We start from the raw sequence: 13,511 nt of genomic DNA, 5'->3' as shown, positions 1-13,511 counted from the left end.
GCGACCGCGCGGCGCAGGGCCCGGGGAGGCCTTGAGTGTTTGAAGTGCTCCATATGCTCGCCGTGGTTTCTCTCTTTTTTTTCTTTCCCCCGGCCCGCTCCGTGGAGGCTGAGGTGTGGGCAGGTAATGTGAACAAGCCATTACGGAGCATAAAAGATTTATGGTACTTCAGTGCTTCGGCCCCCCCCTCCTCCACCCCGCCCCCTTCGTTTTGCAGGTGGGCTGTCAGCAGAGCGAGGCAGAGTGGCTGGATAGGGAACAAAATGGTTGGGAGGTTCTTTTGCCGCACTGTGGTAAAGACTTCTGTACTTCACCTTGTACTTTTTATTCATACCTCACTGAACAAATGGCTATTTATCCAAAGGCGTGGATGGAATTTGCTATTTACTTTGTGAGTATGGTAGAGCAGAGTGAAGTGCAGGCACGCCGCTTCCGAGAAGAAATGACACCAACACTTTCAGAACACTCCGGATATCAGAGCTCGGGTGAAAACGGCATCAACAGCTGAAGTGCCATTATAGGAAAATCCCCTCTTCCAAAACGGAATCAAGTTTCACTGTCGTTTAGTTGAAGAAGTGTGACACGGAGCGCTACAACCTGATATACGCTCACCCCCAAATTCCCTGACATTTGTTTGAGAAGGTAATAAAACCATTTGCATATGTGGGAGGCTGCATGGGATATTTCATTTGACACGTTAACTGCTTTTACAGCCTAATATATAACGGCAACCGGAGCCGGTGGCTGTGCTCCCCCCCCCCCCCCCCCCCGGCTGAGCAGCTGGCCCGACAGTTACGAGGACTGATGTGCCGTCGGCTCCCGTGCATCCGTCTCACCGGCGTCGGCCCTCGCCGCCAGCGGCCGGGCAGAGCGATGGCGCGGCGATAGCGCTGACCTTCTGTCGGTCTCTAATGGCGTTACACAACACGGGCCCACGCTGGCTGATGTGTGATCAAGCCGCAGCCAACAGATGCAGGGGCCACATTTACCGAGGGGCCCACATGGCTCAGATGAGCCATTTGCCGGCGGACTGAATGAGAGTCATTGCCGGTCATTGTGTGCGCTGCTGTGGCATCATGAATCCTGTTATGATCCATCACATGCTTTGATTAAAAAGCTGAGCTGGATCGGTGAGCCTTCAGTACAGCTGGATGTGCGTTCAGACCCAGGAAGCAACAAGACATGGCGGCACCCAGACCATTACAAAGCCCTTTGAACCCGACTAACAACATAAAAGTCTGGTACAGTTAACAGGGCAAGAGTTAGTTTGAGGTAATGGTGAAATTCAGTGGAATAAACCTATTTCAGCAGACGCGCGGAGGCCGGCGCAGCCCTTGCACTCCTTCTTTCTGCATGATCAAAGATTGAGTGAGCACTTACAAGTGTAATGTCTTGTGCAGGAGAAGAACCGGCTCCTCTTCCAGAAATAACTCATTTGCCGGTGCGCTTAATTCAAAGCCATCCTTTTTGTAAATGTGCTGTCACAGTCGCCGCGCATGGCGAACTCGGGTGTGTTCTCACATGCATGGCGATGCTAAGTAAGCGTGTAAGTATTCCAAATGTCAGCCGGCTCGTCGTCGTTATTAATGAGCTTCAGGCGGCAGGAGTGGATCATTTTCCATGGAAATTCAATGCATTTTAAATAGCGGTGGATCAACATTCCAGGCCGGGATTTACATAAGGTAATTGCGGGATGCTGAAAGTACCCCAAGCTGGCATTGGATTTTCCCCCCCCCCTTACCTTCAGTAATACAATCAAGTCCATTAAGTAGGCAATAAATACACGGCAAGACTGTATCAGCGCTCCATGACAGATAATGGCCCCTCTCCAGAATATCTATTTATTTACCCCTGGACAGTTACGGCTGCTGCTGTAGCAGAACGCAGAGGCGTGCGGGAGACACACAGGGGCGCGGCGCCTGGGGGCCCTCTGCCGCTTCCTCTGCCTCTTCCTCTGCCTCTTCCTCTGCCTCTTCCTCTGCCTCTTCACCTGGCAGCGCTGGAGGAGGATTCGGTGGAAACGGTATTCTCCCGCTGTTGTGCGTCCTCGGAGTCCTGGAAATGAGTCGGGGTGCCTGTTAAAAAAAAAAAAAGAGTAGTGTAGGGGAATTGAGATGAGCTCTTCCTGTAAGCCATCAAACACAGACCCCCCCCCCCCCACACACACACACCCTTGTTACACCTCTCAAAGGTCTACCTGCAGCTGCTGCTACGGGGGTCTGGGGAAATTAACTACAGAGAGGGAGAGAAAGGGAGAGAGAACACAAAGACAATAGTGGTGCGCTATATGTATGCAGAGGTGGAGGGGGATTTCATAAAAGGGAACGCTGACTCCCCTCCGCTACCTCTGCAGTGAAGAAATCTACATGTTGTTTTCCTCTCTTCTTGTGTCAACTGGTGGTGAGAGCATCTTTTCCTCCCGGCTTCCCCGGTTTAATGGCACCTCAAATATATTGTCCCGCGCTCATAATCGGTGTCGTGTGTTTTCCGTGGAGTGGAGTGCAACGGGCCTTAAGGCGGTAGTTAGCCCGTGTAGGTCTCTGACACGGCCTATTCAGCAGCTCATTAGAGAAATGGCCTCCCCCCCACCTCCCTCCCTACACACACACACACACACACACACACTTCCCCTGGAGACCTTGCGATTATGTGTTAGTGGAGTATATGGGTTTTTGGGGCTGTTAAGTGATGATCACACTCAGAAAGAGCGCAGTGTATTTCTTTTAATTAAGACTAATGGAGAAACGAGGTGCAGAGGGGATGGAGCTTCTCGCTTGCAGCATGGGAAGTGATGCAGGTACAGGAGCACCTGTCCTCCAACACACACACATGCGGAGAGAACCTGGATGGAGGTGTGAGGTCGAGGTGAGGCAGAGGTCAGCCGTGATGAGAGCTAGACAACGAGACGGGAAGAACGAGCCGCTCCGATTAATCCGAAAGGGGGATGGCTCTTTTTTTTTTTTTTCTCTGTGTCTCATTAACACTGTTGGCTCCAGAATCTGTTAGCTAACAGCGCATGTATTCCCCCGGTGGAGCTTCTCGCTCTCCGCTGAGGCTGTAATTAGGACATTTCATCCAGGGCCTTTTCCAACACAGCTGCCTGACTGGAAGGCTGGAAGGAGAGCCCCCCCCTCCCCTCCCCCGCGTAATTACAGAGGCCCCGGGCCCCCCGACGCTGCCGGGGGGGGACCCTAAACAAATCACAAACAAGGATTTAATTAAAGGATCAACAGCCTCACGTGCGGCCGTCAACGTTTGGCGCTCAAGCCGGATCGCGGCGGAGATCGATGGAAGTCTTGATCACTGATATCTCCGCTTCTGATTTGAAATCGGGGAAGCATTGATCTGCAGCTACTGCTAATGCATGAATGTGTGTGTCTCTTTCTCTCTCTCTCTCTCTCTCTCTCCACAGGTAGACCTTTCGGAGGGGAGCGCCCGAGCACTTTGCCAGCTCTCTCCTAAGCTCATTGCATTTGCTCCCGTGCCAACGTCTTACTTAATTAGCCTGCACATTTTTACGGGCATAAATCGCTTTTACATCACTGCCAACGGAGCGCACTGCAAAGTGGGTCGATCATATATTATGTTGATCCTCCTTGGCGCAGTTAAAGCCATACATTACATTTGAATTTGTCGAAGAGCTGAGGGGCCCCTCGGCATAATTCTTCTTTGTTGTGCTGTCAGCGCTAATCTCTCCCCGGGGGTATCAGCTCGCTCGCTCTCTCTCTCTCTCTTTCTCGTCGCTGCCCCCAGATCGGATGAGTAAAAGGGATGCAGGGATGAGAGATGGAGGCACCCACACACACCCCCCCACCCCCACCCAACACCTCAACCCCACCACCCACCCACCCTTCATCCTCCAGCCAAAGGCCTCGACTGATGACACGCTTGGAAGAACGTGCCAGCCCAGCTCCGTCGAAATTTTTACAAAAATCTCTCTCTTTTATAAGCTCCCGATCCCAGAGATGCACCGGTCTCCCCTTCACCTGTTCCCATGCAGAATTGGAAATTTCTGAATTGCACGCGCCGCAAACTTTAACAACTGCAGCGAATGAGAAAAGGCCATGAAACGCTCCTGGCTGGACGCAGCTGGATGTACAGCAGCTGTACATGAAGTCTGCTAAATTCCAAGTGAGGATTTAGTTGTATGAAACTGCTTCATCAACAGTATTCCTCTTTATCTGTGCTGTGGCTCTGTTTGATTTTGTGTAAATCTTTGACTTCTGACTTGATTTTGATTTCAAAATCTCTCATATCAAACTTCCCATTTGCCGTTAAACGCATCAAAAAGAAGAACTGCTACAGCACTTCTGCTTCGTTCCTTATTTTCCAGGGGAAGAAGACTCAGTACAGGTGTTGTGGTCCGAACTGTTCACTGTGACAATCAGCCTCCCTGTAGTGTCTTTCCTCTCCCACTAGGGTGTAGTGAAGAACACGGTTTCTCCTCCTCCTGCCTCGACCCAGATGCATGTAGTACCTGCTCCAGGCTGCACTGTTTATTCTCCTTGGATTAACTTCCCCATCGTCCACCCTCCTCCTCCTCCTCCTCCTCCTCTACCACCTCCACAGAGGGAGAAAAAAAAAAGGAGAGACTTGGCTCTTCAGCACATGGCAAATCTGCTCTGACTGAGCTTGTAAACACACACACACACACAGATGCAGACACACACACACAAAATCACGGTTTTTGCCACTGTTCCTCTCCCATCCCTTCTGCATTTGCATGGAAGTCATCCATATTGATGCTAGGTGATTCATGTGGTGCCAGGCTCTTTGTTTTTTTTTTCCCATTTCTTCTTCTTCTTCTTTTCCTCACCCTCTTTACCCAGTGCAACGCTTTCCGGGATCAGGGGGGTGATTAAGGCGAGAAGGCAGGAGGTGAGGGAGGGTGGGGTGGTGGTGGGGGTGGGGTCGACCGAGCACCCCAGGGTTTGTGGGGGTGGAGGCGGGCAGGCAGGCAGGTTTGTAGCCCCAGTCCCCCTGCTGATGAGGTGGAGCCTAATTGATTTGTCAATGTGGAGCCATCTGGCACAGAGGAGGGAGAGAGAGAGAGGGATGGAGCTCCAACCTGTTCTCCTTACAGAGGAGGTGGGGGTGGGGGGGTGGGGGAGGCATCAGACCACTCAGGAGAGATGGTTTCTATTACACACACACACATGACACACACACAGCCACCGTGCCATGGGATTTTATGATATCTCTCTCTCTTATTCTCTCTCGTTCTTTCTCTCTCTATACACACACTCACCTTCATTAAGGACAAAGCGCCTACCCCCCCCCAAAAAAAAACTCTTTCCAGGGATGTGGGGTTTTTTTTGTAGATTTTTGGATCGCTTACACCCATCCCAGCACTTCCTCTCATTGTCATGCAGCTCCTCAGCGCTCTGGTGCGGTCCTCCATAGGCCGTGCTACCACCCCCCCCCACACACACACACACCCCTCTCTCTTCTCCCAGCACTCCCAGTGAATGATGATGGGGACAGAAGGCGTGACAGAGCCTGGAGGGGCTGGACTGCCAGCCAAATGGAAACAAACACCTCTCTTAACCCCCCCCCAACCCCCCCCCCGACATCATGGGGCCCCACCGGGGGGATCAGGAGGTCAGGGGGGTGCTGATGGACGCCAGAGCAGAAGCGAGGCCTCCGGTGTCTTAATGAAAAGAGCTGCAGGAAATGGGGACAGACAGAGACAGAAGGAGAGAAAATGGCCACTGCCCGGACTGATTAGGATCCCTCCTCATCATCTCGTTTTATTCCCCCCCCCCCCCCCCCACCCCCCCACCCGTCAGTTCCTCTTCCTGGGGGCCTCATTTGTAGGATCTCTGTAAAGGTTATGAGAAAAATAAATCAATGTGTGTCTCTAAGATTTATACTTTGGGTAATGACAGAGATTAGTTTTAGTTTTTGATATGTCAGTGGATTTAAAAAAAAAAAATCTGTGTGTCAAAATCTGTGTAACCTACTGATATAACCTGCTGATTCAGCTGATTTTGACATTGAGAGAATGTTTCATATGTGTCAGATTTGGTCTTATTCACATTCACATTTTGGTGATTTTCATGCTTTCACTTCAGCTGAAGGACTACATGGTTCCTCTATGGGTTGAGAAAATTCCCCAACCTCTTACAGTTTATGAAACCCTCTGAAAACACATTGGATATAAAAAAAAAATAAATACACCATCAAGCTAAAAACAAGGCTGTTTTTCTTAGTTCCTGAAAAGTTGACATTTTGGAGATACAAGGTTTTCACCTGAAAGCACAAATAAGGTTCCTGATCTTCCTTTCTCTTTCTTCCTACTTTGACAAGTCTCACACTTTCCTTTTCTTATTCCCACTCCTCTCACTTCACATCAAATGGAGTTTTTTTTTCTATGATGTCCATACCATGGAAAACTGCTGGCCCCTGAGGTAGATACATGGTTATGTAAAAAACCTCTTTGGAGCCTTTCTCCTAGACACAACAGCAGCTCCGCCAGAGCCGTGTTCCTCTCCACGCTGTTAACAGAGAGGAGGAAGAGTGAAACTGTTGATAATCGCTGGATTCAAAACAACAGGTGCTTTCCAATCCTCTCGGTCTGACTGGACCGGATAAGCAGGGGAAGCACATATTTGGTGGTGAAGTGTGTGTGTGTGTGTGAGAGAGTGAGAGAGAGAGAGAGAGAGAGAGAGAGAGAGAATGATGAAGGGAGTGATGTGAGATGTGGCGAAAAGGTGGAAAGGTAAACGCTCTGGTATCGGCGGAAGAGGGGCAGTGATGGCCAAGGTTGCAGAACATCCCCCCTGTTAACTTCCCCCCCCCCCGACACACACACACACACACACACACTGCCATCTCCCAACAGGCTCACACAAAGGCCAAGGTCAAAGGTCATCTCTACCGAGGCGGAGCCAAAGGTCGAGCAAAGCAGGACCGGAGATACTGGACACATTCCTAATAAGAGAGAGGGGATGAGAAAGGGTGCTGTAAAAAAAAACAAGAGAAGAAGAGACAGACAGAAAGATAGAATCTCAGTGCTGAGCTCAGCTGTCCGGTGCTGAGTGACTTCACAGCCTCGTAGCCACGTCTGGATGTTTGGTGCCTGACTTCCCTGTCTGTCTTTTCTTGTCTACCGGTTCACACAGCACTCCACATCCTCAGAGAGAAACTGCAGACTCTTTTTCACTCAGTGCAGAGAGAGGAGAAGAGACACTTGAAGGAAAAAAGTAGTTCCCAGAGATCAGCTGTCCATCTGACAGTGTGTCCAGCACTGTGACGTCCTTTTTCTTTGGATATTCTGTTGAGGAAGTTTGAGTTTCTGTAGGTGTGGGTGTTTAGAACAGCAAATGTAAAACCTTTCATGAACGGGATATACAGTAGGTTGAATCACTGTGTTATGTCAGTGTGTGATAGGCTAAAACTGACAATTATTTTATATGAAAGTGTTGTGGATTATTACTTTAAAGGAGCATAGGAAGAAACTTTGAATATAGTAGACTCTTCTGATTCCCCAGACCAGATAGACCTATGTAATACCTACTAGCCAGATCTTGTTACATATTGGTTTATATGGGAATCCCACAGGACAGTACACTGTTGAGGTGCAATGATAAGGACAGAAAAGATACAGCAACAAGGCCTTGTGTCTCTCCTCTATCTGTCTAAATGAACCTTTTTAGCCTCTTGATCAAAGAGAGGCAGCCTGATAAGAGACACAGAAGAGACCCCCACATACACACACAATACACACAGACACACACACCGCCACTACCACCAGTTGTAACCCAAATACACATCCCATTACTCACTGATGTATCAGGAAGAGAATGGGAGTGATGGCAGCTGCTGCTGGCTAATACTGACAGCAGTGAACAAAACACTGTACATAGGCTACTACTATACAAAAATATTAACGCAACACTTTTGGTTTTGCTCCCACTGTGCTTTACTGTAATATTATGATAACATTTCACCAATGGGCAGAAGTGTTTTCTACCACTGAACAAAAATATAAACGCAACACTTGAGTTGAGAGTTGAAATAAAAGATCTAAGACTTTTTCTATGCACACAAAAGGCTCAGGCTATTTCTCTCAAATTTTGTTCTCAAATTTGTTTCAATCCGTGTTAGTGAGCACTTCTCCTTTGCGAAGATAATCCATCCACCTGACAGGTGTGGCATATCAAGATGCTGATTAAACAGCATGATTATTGCACAGGTGTGCCTTGGGCTGGTCACAGTAAAAGGCCACTCTAAAATGTGCAGTTTTTAATCACACAACACAATGCCACTGATGTCCCAAGTTTTGACTGCAGGAATGTCCACCAGAGCTCATGTTGCAGCATGATAATGCACGGCCCCATGTTGCAAGGATGTGTACACAATTCCTGGAAGCTGAAAACATCAGAGTTTTTACATGGCCTGCATACTCACCAGACATGTCACCCATTGAGCATGTTTGGGATGCTGACTGGTTTTCAAAAAATGCATATCTGTAGCCCTAGTCATGTGAGATCCATAGTTCAGTGCCTAATAAATATATTTTTTCAAGATAAAACTGCACATTTTAGAGTGGCCTTTTACTGTGACCAGCCCAAGGCACACCTGTGCAATAATCATGCTGTTTAATCAGCATCTTGATATGCCACACCTGTCAGGTGGATGGATTATCTTGGCAAAGGAGAAGTGCTCACTAACACGGATTGAAACAAATTTGTGAACAAAATTTGAGAGAAATAGCCTGAGCCTTTTGTGTGCATAGAAAAAGTCTTAGATCTTTTATTTCAACTCTCAACTCAAGTGTTGCGTTTATATTTTTGTTCAGTGGTAGAAAACACTTCTGCCCATTGGTGAAATGTTATCATAATATTAAACACAATTGGATGGACACTGTCCCATGCTTTCCCTCCCAAAGCCCATGCTTCAGTGCTGTTATCTATTCACTATTCACTGTAGCTGATATAGTAATGTAATGTATGCTGATTTTTAAAACACACTTGGAAGTACCAGCTGTGAGTCACACTGTAACTCTCTGACCAGTATAGAGGGCTCTATACTGTCCCAGTTGGTCCAAAAGTGGCATTAATATAGAATGCAAATGGAGATGTATTACAAAGGTCTATGTCTATATCAATATGAGGGAGAAGATGATAACAGCCTGATCATGGCTTAAGAAATCTAGTTCAGCACTGCTGCCAGCCTGAGAAAGTCACACTGACTCATGAGATTCTATAGAACTCCATAAAGTTTCTGCCTTCAGTGCCAAAAACAAAAGTAAACAACAACAAACACCATGAAACTGCGCTACCTTTGACTGGAAAGACTTCTTTCCGACTGTTGAAATGGCTCCCAACCTGTCAATAGAACCAGATGATGGTGAGTTTTTTTTGTGTTTTTTTTTTACTGTTTCAGTAAACTAACTCAATACATAATACAAGTGTGTGTCTGTGGCCCATCAAGACGGGATGTTTATCTGACATTTATCTGGAAATCCTTCTACCTGTGACTTTATAGGTGAACTAAATCTCTTTTTGTTCTTTTAGACTTATACTTCATATATACCTGGAGCACCCAACCACCATTTGATAATGAGGAAGAGGAGGATTCTTATGAGTGGACTGATGAGGAGAGCCAGTCATCAAGCTCCTCATTGCAGTCAACATCAGCAGGGGAGGAAGAGGAGGAGTGGGAAGAGGAGAGGGGGATGAAGGAGGAGGAGGGATGGAGGTGTATGGAGAATTGCAGTTAGATGTGAAGTGCATTTTGAATAAATGAGTGAAGCCTCAAATTGCATGATGTGTGGTGTACTACTTATAAAACGCATTGATATGAAAATGTCATGGATTGCTACGGTCCTTTGAGTCAGTCCGATGGGAGTCATGTAGAAGGCAGAGGAGAGAAGGACACACAGGCGGAGGGAGACGCACTCGTCCTTCCACGGGGGCCCAGTAAGGACAAAAAGGTGAACGTATGAGGGAGTGTAAAGAGATGTCACGCCATTTTATGGGCTTATCCACTGACCTCCAGCAGCCAATGAGCTGGGAGAGCCGGAGACGACACGTGAAGGTCCAGTCTTCTCCGAGGAGGACGAGACAATGGGATTACACCGGACACACACACACACACACACACACACACACACAAAGAGCAGGGAATGAGAGAGGAGAGGCGGGAAATGTATATTGTGTGTGTGTATTCGTGCATGCTTTCCTGTCATAGGTGTGTGAGTGGGAGGACCAAAGCATACAAGAGTTAGGTGGATGGGCGGGGGGGGGGGGGGGGGTGTTACTTACAGTACAGTGTGTGTGTGGGTGTGTGTGTGTGTGCGTGCAGGCAGGTGGGCGGTGAGCTTTTCAAGAGCACACCATTTAATTGAATTCTGTGGAGCTCCTTGTTATTCTAGTCATGATTGAGAGCTGCTCCATGTTGTCCCAGCAGTGTGGAGGGCCAGCCAGCCGTACCTGGAAAACGCTGGCTCGGTTTTGCATCGTGTGTGTGTGTGTGTGTGTGTGTGTGCGGTGTGTGTGTGCGTGTGTGTGTGTGTGCGCGCGCAGAGGCCAGGCTGGTGAGGCAGTTGTGGTTGCGTTAGTGTTTTTCTAGCGCAACTCGAGTCCCTGTGTGGTAACGAGGCGGGAAGTGGTGAAAGTCAGACCTGAAACTCACCCCGAAAAGGAAAGCATGAAACTGCGAGAGCATTAATAGTGAATGTGTGTGTGTGTGTGTGTGTGTGTGTGAGAGAGAGAGAGAGAGAGAGAGAGAGAGAGAAAGTGATTTTGAGGAAGAGAATGAGTATATGCAGAGCCGTCGAATCATTGTCCTTATAACAAAGAAACGCAAACTGCACAGAAAGGGGAAAGAATAACACACATTTACTGACACACACACACACACACACACGGTGTTCAGCAATAGAGAAGGTGATACGCTTCCTAATAAAATGAATAGAGTCTCTTAGCAATTACAGGCTTAAACGATGATGCATAAATTTCATTTATAGATAGATTTCACCAGGGCTTATCTCTATGAAACACTGTAATGGGATTCAGTTAGAAGGCAGGAAAAGAAAGAGGCGTGGACAGGTGTGTGCGTGTGTGTGTGTGTGTGTCTCGTTTGTGATTGAGGTGATTGGTAAAAGGTGAACAGGATTCAGGGTAATGACTCGCTGCTAAACAAGGACACCTAAAACCTTATGGATCCCAGCAGCTAACAATCGGTGTATTCCTTGAAGGGTAATTCTCCTGGGAGATCTTTAAGGTATGAGCTAAATACAGTGCAATGACAATCCAATCAACCCCTCGCTCCACACACACACACACACACAGACACACACACACACACACCAGGATGTTCTCGCTGACCTCCTGAGATGGAATCTTTGGACGGCCGCAATTGGACACACACTTGATTGCAGTGTGTTCTGTCTTCATGTGTGTGTGCTTACATTTGAGATTATACCTTAAAATCAGAAGGAAATGGCATTTTGATGGTGTCTTGTTTCCATAATTGTATGTATTTCCGGTTGAAACAGGATGTTAGGGCGGGGACATAACACAGGGAGAGACTGTTCAAAAGTCTTCAGAAGTTTAAAAAATGTTAGTGCAAAATCTTGAGCTGTCACAAATTTAAGATTCTTCAAAATCAATAAATTCATGTAGTTTTAGGAAAATGAAACAGTGTTTTTGGAGATGAACCCTAAAAAATGCACCGCTGTACCATGTTGCTAATCTTTTCACTTTGAAAGTTGTGAAGTTGCAGGTATTATATTATAATATATTATAGAATATTCTGTTTTCAAGGAAGTGAAAGTAATGGGATTTTGTTATAAAAATGTGAGAAAATAAAAAAAAACATTTCACATTTATTATTAGACAGGTGTATGTTATGATGTGGAGAATCAGCTGACAAGGTGAAAAAGCCATTTTTTATTTCATTGTGACTTTACTGTCTGTTGGTCGGCTGACAGTGGCACAGACGTAGTCTTCGGGTACTGCAGGTCTATCGGTCTCTAAAGCCAAGCAATATTTTTAGTTTTTTTTCCTCCACGTCTCACAGATTATATAAATAGATTAATAGATTTCCAGTTATGCATGAGCTTCTGCTGGACGGCCGTGTTAAAAATGGCTCTCTGAAACAGCAATTTGTCACATGAAGTGGTATATTAACCTGCCCCCTTTCACACATACACGCACACACACGCGCACACACACACACAAGGTCTCTGTGTACGTTCTGGTATTTAGTGGTTGAGTAAATGAACATGATATTTAAGTGACTGCTATTTCCTGCGCACGGGGGTTTTCTTTCCTCCTCCTCCCGGCTTTTCTCTAAATTTCCCCGGGGAGCGTTGCCCCTGGGTTTGGCTCTGTGTCAGAGCCCCGGCAGCCATGATACTTCATCAGGCTTTTGCGCCATTATTGGCAAGAGCACTCCATATCCTCTTAGCAGTTATAGCTTTTCAATTTTCCTTTGAAATGCTGAGCCCAGCAGAACATATGGCAATATCTTGGCTTTAAGTCCCCGGATCTGACTGGAAAGCCTTTTTGCAAAAAAAAAAAACGCCCCGCAGCAGCCTGAGCGCTCGGCCACAGGCTGCAGGAGCGTTATGATGTTTTGGAGTTTCAGAATGGTTTCTCACCACCGGTTAAAGCGATTTATAATAGGCACAATTACTAGATGCTGTTGGGCTGTTTGACACAGTAATGTTATGGTGTGAGCTCTGCTATAAAGCATTATCCCACCTCCAACACCAACCCCCGCCCCCCCCAGCTCCACTCCCACTGTCTCTGGGGAGCCATTCAACATGATGGCAGAATCAACAGCTCAAAACCTGTGACAGATTACTCTCTCTGTCACACAACCAAACCCCCCTCTCCGACACACAAACACACACATAAAAAAACACACACACTCATGCAAAGTCAGGCAATTACAGTGACACAAACGCATGGACGTGCACACACACAAGCTCATGCAAGCCTACACACACACACACACACACACACACACACACACACACACACACAAGCTCCTTTTCCACATTGATCACACCGTTCCCACTCCATCCACAGACAAAGGGAGACTTTGCCGTGCTGAATCCCCTCCCACTCACGCCCACACCTGCTTTTCTTTCAGGCACATAGGCACCGAAACAGCAGCACCTCTTTGACTTAAGGGACTAGGCTGTCTCCCCCCCCCGCCAAACCTCCTGAGAAGGGAGAGCGAGGGAGCCGACTATCAGTTATGTTCACCAGCTATTGTATCATTTTCAGGCTCCTCAACAGGCTATGGATTTTCAGTCCATTCCATTACTAATTCATGCCGGTGGGGGGAGGAGAGGTGGGGGGGACAGGAGGGTCGACCCTGTCGGAAACCTAATCTGGATCAATAGGGTTGACCTTGGGCTGGGCTGCTACCAGGCAGACTGGCTGGACACACAGGGGGTTCTGACTGATCACTGCGGGGTGCAGGCTGGGTCTTGTGGGACGGGGAGAGGCCGGGTTCAGTGGAAAGGTTCCTGAAGACCAGCGCTGTAA

The sequence above is a fragment of the Centroberyx affinis genome, unplaced genomic scaffold (assembly GCF_046629955.1).
Source record: "Centroberyx affinis isolate AG114_WGS23_722 - 3 ecotype Tasmania unplaced genomic scaffold, CSIRO-AGI_Caff_v1 ptg004816l_1, whole genome shotgun sequence".
NCBI classification, from domain to species: domain Eukaryota; kingdom Metazoa; phylum Chordata; class Actinopteri; order Beryciformes; family Berycidae; genus Centroberyx; species Centroberyx affinis.
This window is presented reverse-complemented; position numbering follows the sequence as displayed.